We start from the raw sequence: 9,440 nt of genomic DNA, 5'->3' as shown, positions 1-9,440 counted from the left end.
TTATCTTTCATCTGCGCTTATGGACTGCTCTCTTCAATTCAAACCACGTTTTCAATGGGGTTGATATCCGGAGACTGAGATGTCCATTGCAAAATGCTGATTTTGTGATCCAATTTTTTGTTGTATTTTTATTTGTGCTTGGGGTTATTGTCTTGCTGGAAGAGCCTCTTGCGGCCAAGTGTCAGTCTCCTGGCAGAGGCAACCAGGTTTTTGGCTAAAATGTCCTGGTACTTGAATGGTTTGATGAGCATGAAAATTATGTAAACCATATGCCATGGCCGTCTCAGTCACCAGATCGCAACACAGTTGAACAGTTATGGGAGATTATGGAGCGGTGCCTGAGACAGCGTTTTCCCCCATCATCAACAAAACACCATTTGATGGAATTTCTCGTAGAAAAATGGTGTCGCATCCCTCCAATATTGTTCCAGACACTTGTAGAATCTAAGACCTTTATTTTTTAAGTTACCTGTATATTTCAGCATATGTACCATAAGCATAGAAAGATATACTCTTCTATTTGTGATAGGAGATGAGGCATCTCTCTCCCAGGACTTGGTTCTGTAATGCATTAAGTGTAGATAATGTGCTTTCGGTCCCCCTGAGGTATTAGAAAGATGCAATATAGGATTTACTTACAGTAGTTAACCGTTCTGGAGGCAGGTCACATCCTGTAAGAACCTGAGTTGAACTCCTCTCTGTCAGTCAAACCGGTAGGACAAGACAAGAAAAATACAAAAATGATTCAACATGTTTTTAATCTCCTGTGTTTGATACATGTTGAACCATAACTAAGTAGTTATACTACTATTACTAATGGGTGTGTATGTAGGGTGAGTCTGTTGTTCTTGCTTAACAAAGCCCCATAAGGTCCTTCCATGACTAATGTACAGCCTAACCAGGCCCCTGCATACCAGCCAGTGTAACAGTATAACTTTAGACCGTCCCCTCGCCCATACCCAGGCGCGAACCAGGGACCTTCTGCACACATCAACAACAGTCACCCACGAAGCATCGTTACCCATCGCTCCACAAAAGCCGCGGCCCTTGCAGAGCAAGGGGAACTACTACTTCAAGGTCTCAGAGCAAGTGACGTCACCGATTGAAACACTATTTAGCGCGCACCGCTAACTAAGCTAGCCGTTTCACATCCATTACACCAGCAGCATACCACCCTGCATACCACTGCTGGCTTGTTTCTGAAGCTAAGCAGGATTGGTCCTGGTCAGTTCCTGGATGGGAGACCAGATGCTGCTGGAAGTGGTGTTGGAGGGCCAGTAAGAGGAACTCTTTTTCTACTGTATGATTGACTGTATGTTTGTTTATTTCATGTGTAACTCTGTTGTTGTATGTGTTGAACTGCTATGCTTTATCTTGGCTAGGTCGCAGTTGTAAATGAGAACTTGTTCTCAACTAGCCTACCTGGTTAAATAATGGTGAAATTAAAAAATATAAAAAAATCGGGAGTCACTATGCTAATATAAATGTCTTTATTTTCTTCGTCCACTACAAGGATACCAGTACAATGCCTACATTGTCTCATTCCTCTCTCTACATTGGTGTATCCCTTTACTCAGAGGCCTACCTGGCACACTCCTCCCTGGCTTTGGAGCCCAAGGTCTCCTGGCAGAGTGGCCCAGACTGCTGGAGGAACTTGTCATACTTGTTGGAGTCGTCTCTGGGGTAGATTCTAAGGAAGCCACCACAGTGCTCCTGCTCATGCCTCTCCAGCTCAGCCATCCATGATTCCTGGCTGTTGAGCAACTGCTTCCTCCTGTGAGATTAATGATACAGTTCAACCAGTCTTTAGTTAGGACAGTATAATGGTTTGGTCCCAGTTGAATACGTGATACAAGGCTGCCCCCTTTTGGTGAAAACACAAATCAATTATATTATGCAGAATTCTAATCTGAGATCCAAAACTTCAATTTGTTCCACAAATCTTGCATTTTCAATAATTTACACACAAGTCTGAGTCACACTTACACATTAGGATTCAGAATGTTAATCAAAAACATCACTTCAGTCATACATACTGGTTGAATGAGGCGGTGAACTAACCGTGCCTTGGGGCAGGGCTGGTGCTTCTGCAGGAGACGTTCCTTGATCACGCGTTTATCCTCCTCCAGAATCCTCCTGTGATCGATGGCCACCAGGTTTAGCAAGGTCAGAGCGTCGGTCAGAAGGGCATCTTTCACCTCCCAGTCCAGCTGAGAGTCTGTGGCGAAGCTGGGGGAGTGGTTTACCTGCAGGGGGTGGAGTGTGTTGGGGCAGCATAGAGTAGTGATTTGAACAAGTTTAGAAGAAGCAGGGTTGGCTCAATTCTTAGTTGAGACAATTAATTGATTAGAAATAGAGATTGATCTTGAAAATAGTGCACAGTAATTCTCCTTAGCACCAGCACAATTTATCCTCATGAGGACCGGCAGATGATCGTACGGCATGGCTTAACCGTACTCATGACTCTTGTGTCTTTCCTAACAAACCCACAATTGGTGTCAGAAGTGGAATCCATGCATAACACCACCCACCTCCAGGAGCCAGGGCTTGAGCTTGGCATCCAGCAGGACGTCAAAGCCCAGGATCTCAAAGCAGGATCTGGGCCCCAGCTGGCAGGGGAAGCCTGTGAGACAGTTCTGCTTCAGGGTCAGGTGGGCAGCAATCAGAGCCTTAATGACCACGTCCTCCATGTTGCTCCACCCATACTGGATTGGATCAGTGTTCTGTCACTCATGGGGACACTACATCACAGCCAAATCTAAGGGTAGAGTTTGAAAATTCAAGTCCTTTGGGTGCTGCCATAGAGTTACATTAGAAGTGCCCATCCAAAAAGGCTCAAGGTCATGGCCACCTATAAAATGACGTCGAATCACATTATATCTACAGTAACTTTGATTCGACTGATCATGTCAACATCATACTTTAAAAATCTTAGCTAGCAACCTAGCTATCATCATCATGAATCAAGTTGACAGTCTACTGTCAAATCCATTTTAATCCTTGTCATATGAAGAGAAATAATGAAGAGAAATTATAGATAAAACATATTGGTGCTCTTCAGCCATTGGACATAAACATTACAAAACAAGTTCGCAAATTCAACAATGAGTGGTTTGGAAGGTATCAGTGGCTAACTGCAAGCATTGCAAGGCAATCACTAGCCTGCTATTCAGTGGAGTGTAACGGCTCTCTTCTATCTCCTCCTCTGACGAAGAGGTAGAACAAGGATCGGACCAAAATGCAGCGTGATGATGATTCATGATTTATTTAAAACCCTATACAAGCAGAAACTACAAAAATAACGAAATGAAATAACGAAAACCGAACCAGCCCTATCTGGTGCAAACACAAAGACAGGAACAATCACCCACGAAAACACTCACAGAATATGGCTGCCTAAATATGGTTCCCAATCAGAGACAACGATAATCACCTGACTCTGATTGAGAACCGCCTCAGGCAGCCATAGACTACGTAGACACCCCACAAAACCCCTAAGACAAAAACACACCACAATAACCCATGTCACACCCTGGCCTGACCAAATAATTAAAGAAAACACAAAATACTAAGACCAAGGCGTGACATGGAGTGGGTGTGTGGTCCCAAGTCTGGGTTCAAGGGTCTCTTTTCCAAGCTTAAAATGATAAACATTCAACATTGGCCATTCTGACTCACTCAAAACAACTGGAAATACGGTACTGGGAAATCTGACACTAGGTAGAAAAAACATTTTGAACGGTCATCCAACTCGGATTTGCAAGTCTTTCTAAAGCTACGAGCTGAAGATCATTGACGTCATCATGATTCAACCCTGTTTTTTTCTGAGTTCCCAATTGTCTTGAAAGGACCATAAATGCAGAGAATGACAAACTTTGATGACAAACTTTGCTCACAAAGGAAATTTGCCGCCACGCCACAACAAGGTTTTAGGTTCATGATATAATGGAAACGTTATACATTACCCTCTCTCCCGCATTGACATGAATAAGTATATTTCATATTCTCAGAACCCAACAAAGGTGAGTCCAAAAATGTATTGTGTGCTGCTGCATAAATGATGTAATACGCCAGGGAGATATGTATACTGTAGCTAAGAAAGTAATACTAAGTGCATGTTGTGTAGTAAGCTGTCCCATGTCCCCTTTCCCCTCTTAATTCCACCTACTGTTCTGACTTGGTGGTGCACATGTAGCCTATAGCCAGTTTTAGAGACATTTTGGTTAGGGATAAAAAATAATAATAATAATAATAAAATATGAATGTAGGACAAAACACATCACGACAAGAGAGACAACACTACATAAAGAGAGACCTAAGACAAAACATAGCAAGGCAGCAACACATGACAAAACAGCATGACAGCAACACAACATGACAACAACATGGTAGCAGAACAACATGGTGGCAGCACAAAACATGGTACAAACATTATTCGGCACACACAACAGTACAAAGGGCAAGAAGGTAGAGACAACAATACATCACGCAAAACAGCCACAACTGTCAGTAAGAGTGTCCATGATTGAGTCTTTGAATAAAGAGATTGAGATAAAACTATCCAGTTTGAGTGTTTGTTGCAGCCCGTTATAGTCGCTAGCTGCAGCGAACTGAAAAGAGGAGCGACCCGGGGATGTGTGTGCTTTGGGGACCTTTAACAGAATGTGACTGGCAGAACGGGTGTTGTACGTTGGAAATGAGGGCTGCAGTAATTATCTCAGATAGTGGGGAGTGAGGCCAAAGAGGGTTTAATAAATAAGCATCAACCAGTGTGTCTTGCGACGGGTATATAGAGATGACCAGTTTACAGAGGAGAATAGAGTGCAGTGATGTGTCCTATAAGGAGCATTGGTGGAAAATCAGATGGCTGAATGCTAAAGAACATCTAGCCGCTCGAGATCACCCTTACATGCTGATGTATAAATTATGTCTCCATAATCTAGCATGGGTAGGATGGTCTTAGATGAAACCAAGTCTAGATTTAACTTTAGCCTGCAGCTTTGATATGTGCTGAGCGAAGGACATGGTACCATCTGCCCACACTCCCAAGTACTTGTTTAAGGTGACTACCTACAGTTGAAGTCGGAAGTTTACATATACTTAGGTTGGAGTCATTAAAACTCATTTTTCAACCACTCCACAAATTTCGTGTTAACAAACTATAGTTTTGGCAAGTCTGTTAGGACATCTACTTTGTGCATGACACAAGTCATTTTTCCAACAATTGTTTACAAACAGATTATTTCACTTATAATTCACTGTATCACAATTCCAGTGTGTCAGAAGATTACATACACTAAGTTGACTGTGCCTTTAACCAGCTTGGAAAATTCAAAAAAATGATGTCATGGCTTTAGAAGCTTCTGATAGGCTAATTGACATCCTTTGAGTCAATTAGAGGTGTACCTGTGGATGTATGTCAAGGCCTACATTCAAATTCAGTGCCTCTTTGCTTGACATCATAGGAAAATCAAAAGAAATCAGCCAAGACCTCAGAAAAAAAATTGTAGACCTCCACAAGTCTGGTTAATCTTTTGGAGCAATTTACAAACATCTGAAGGTACCACGTTCATCTGTAGAAACAATAGTACGCAAGTATAAACACCATGGGACCGCGCAGCCGTCATACCGCTCAGGAAGGAGACGCATTCTGTCTCCTAGAGATGAACTTACTTTGGTGCGAAACGTGCAAATCATTCCCAGAACAACAGCGAAGGACCTTGTGAAGATGTTGGAGAACACAGGTACAAAAGTATCTATATCCACAGTTAAACAAGTCCTATATCGACATAACCACCCCTACCCCGGTCAAGAGCACTGCACTCCCCACAGCAGCTCGCCCAAGCCTTCCCCATTTCTCCTTCTCCCAAATCCAGTCAGCTGATGTTCTGAAAGAGCTGCAAAATCTGGACCCCTACAAATCAGCCGGGCTAGACAATCTGGACCCTCTCTTTCTAAAATGATCTGCCGAAATTGTTGCAACCCCTATTACTAGCAACCTCTCTTTTGTGTCGTCTGAGATTCCCAAAGATTGGAAAGCAGCTGCTGTCATCCCCTTCTTCAAAGGGGGGGGACACTCTTGACCCAAACTGCGACAGACCTATATCTATCCTACCCTGCCTTTCTAAGGTCTTCGAAAGCCAAGTCAACAAACAGATTACCGACCATTTCGAATCCCACCATACCTTCTTCGCTATGCAATCTGGTTTCAGAGCTGGTCATGGGTGCACCTTAGCCACCCTCAAGGTCCTAAACGATATCTTAACCGCCATCGATAAGAAACGATACTGTGCAGCCGTATTCATTGACCTGGCCAAGGCTTTTGACTCTGTCAATCACCACATCCTCATCAGCAGACTCGATAGTCTTGGTTTCTCAAATGATTGCCTTGCCTGGTTCACCAACTACTTCTCTAATAGAGTTCGGTGTGTCAAATCGGAGGGCCTGTTGTCCGGGCATCTGGCAGTCACTATGGGGGTGCCACAGGGTTCAATTCTTGGGCCGACACTCTTCTCTGTATACATCAATGATGTCGCTCTTGCTGCTGGTTAGTCTCTGATCCACCTCTACGCAGACGACACCATTCTGTATACTTCTGGCCCTTCTTTGGACACTGTGTTAAAAACCCTCCAGACGAGCTTCAATGCCATACAACTCTCCTTCCGTGGCCTCCAACTGCTCTTAAATACAAGTAAAACTAAATGCATGCTCTTCAACCGATCGCTGCCTGCACCTGCCCGCCCGTCCAGCATCACTACTCTGGACTGCTCTGACTTAGAATATGTGGACAACTACAAATACCTAGGTGTCTGCTTAGACTGTAAACTCTCCTTGCAGACACATCAAACATCTCCAATTCAAAGTTAAATCTAGAATTGGCTTCCTATTTCGCAACAAAGTATCCTTCACTCATGCTGCCAAACATACCCATGTAAAACTGACCATCCTACCGATCCTCGACTTTGGCGATGTCATTTACAAAATAGCCTCCAATACCCCACTCAATAAATTGAATGCAGTCTATCACAGTGCCATCCGTTTTGTCACCAAAGCCCCATATACTACCCACCACTGCGACCTGTACACTCTCGTTGTCTGGCCCTCACTTCATACTCGTCACCAAACCCACTGTCACGCTCTGACCATAGTTCTTTTGTGTTTTCCTTGTTTTAGTGTTGGCCAGGACGTGAGCTGGGTGGGCATTCTATGTTTTGTGTGTCTAGGTTGTTTTTCTGTGTTCGGCCTAGTATGGTTCTCAATCAGAGGCAGGTGTCGTTATTTGTCTCTGATTGAGAATCATACTTAGGTAGCCTGGGTTTCACTGTGTTTTTGTGGGTGATTGTATCCGTGTCTGTTTCACCACACAGGACTGTTTTGGTTTTCACATTTATTTTTTTGTATTTTTGTAGGTTTCTCGGTTATCGTCTATTAAAGATGTTTAACACTACCCACGCTGCATTTTGGTCCTCCTCTCCTTCAGCGGAAGAAAACCGTTACACCCACTGGCTCCAGGTCATCTACAAAACCCTGCTAGGTAACGTCCCCCCTTATCTCAGCTCGCTGGTCACCATAGCATCACCCACCTGTAGCACGCGCTCCAGCAGGTATATTTCTCTGGTCACCCCCAAAACCAATTATTTCTTTGGCCGCCTCTCCTTCCAATTCTCTGCTGCCAATGACTGGAACAAACTACAAAAATCTCTGAAACTGGAAACACTTATCTCCCTCACTAGCTTTAAGCACCAGCTGTCAGAGCAGCTCACAGATTACTGCACCTGTACATAGCCCACCTATAATTTAGCCCAAACAACTACCTCTCCCCATACTGTATTCATTTATTTTTCTCCTTTGCACCCCATTATTTCTCTCTACTTTGCACATTCTTCCACTGCAAATCTACCATTCCAGTGTTTTACTTGCAATATTGTATTTACTTCGCCACCATGGCCTTTTTTTTGCCTTTCCTCCCTTATCTCACCTCATTTGTTCACATTGTATATAGACTTTGTCACGGTCTGACCATCGTTCGTATGTGTTTTCCTTGTTTTAGTGTTGGTCAGGACGTGAGCTGGGTGGGCATTCTATGTTGTGTGTCTGGTTTGTCTATTTCTATGTTTGGCCTGATATGGTTCTCAATCAGAGGCAGGTGTTAGTCATTGTCTCTGATTGGGAACCATATTTAGGTAGCCTGTTTTGTGTTGGGTTTTGTGGGTGATTGTCCTTAGTGTCTTGATGTCCTTGTTCTGTGTGTATGTGCACCAGTATTAGGCTGTTTCGGTTTTCGTTACGTTTATTGTTTTGTAGTGTTTGTATTTAGATTCGTGTTACGTTTGTTGAATAAACATGGATCGCAATCTACACGCTGCATTTTGGTCCGACTCTCCTTCACCACAAGAGAACCGTTACAGACTTCTTTTTCTACTGTATTATTGACTGTATGTTTGTTTTACTCCATGTGTAACTCTGTGTTGTTGTAGGTGTCGAACTGCTTTGCTTTATCTTGGCCAGGTCGCAATTGTAAATGAGAACTCGTTCTCAACTTGCCTACCTGGTTAAATAAAGGTGAAATATATATTTTTTAAATGACTGAAAATGTATAAAACACAATTTACTCAGTGGATGAAATATATCCCTGTATCAGTCCTATTTGCTGTATAAACCATGTATTCCATGTTAATAGGCCTAGCTGTTTCTCACTTGTATCCCAACAATCATATGAGGGACTTGACAAAATTCGTTAGAGAAAAATGGTGATGGAGAATGTGAAAAATGCTCCACAAAATGGATCCGTGTAGAACAGTCTGGTTTTCCCTCTCAGCACAATGAGGGAACGAGACTCTGTTCATCTCCATAGTTATTCTGTAGCCGGAGGATGTTAACCTTTAAAACTCTGTCGTCTTGACCTTCACCATGTTTGACGTAAACTGCCCCAGTCTGAGTGTGACCTTACCCTGATGGAATTACTAGAGGGAATAATGGCCTCCACACTCAAACAATTACACACCAAAAATCGAACAGGCTCATATAAGGCACTTAAATATAATGGAGAATGGAAGAGCTCACATATCATTCTCATGTTATTCTCATCCCGAGTCATGGTTAATAGTAGCATATTACATACTATTCTGTACAATGTAACATAGTAATCTGACATTCTATCAGATTGTGCCTCAGTTTTGGATATGGGTCTTTGTAGTTATGTCCCAAATATGCACACAATACAATTCATACATAACAGATGAGTAAGTAAAAAAAGGGGTTTAGTGTTTGCATGCTGGAGTCTCTGCAGAGACTCCTACTGACCACAACACAAGCATGTCTGCAGCTTCCACCCCATTTGTCACATCCACTCCCGCTCCCCCTTTGTCACATCCACTCCCACGGCACTTGACATCACCGGCCTGCTAACCACCGGTCTTGGCGACCCATCTTTACTCACA

Source organism: Oncorhynchus kisutch, linkage group LG22 (assembly GCF_002021735.2).
Source record: "Oncorhynchus kisutch isolate 150728-3 linkage group LG22, Okis_V2, whole genome shotgun sequence".
In the NCBI taxonomy this organism is placed as follows: Eukaryota; Metazoa; Chordata; class Actinopteri; order Salmoniformes; family Salmonidae; genus Oncorhynchus; species Oncorhynchus kisutch.
The sequence above is the reverse complement of the archived record's forward strand: the minus strand, read 5'-3'. Positions refer to the sequence as shown.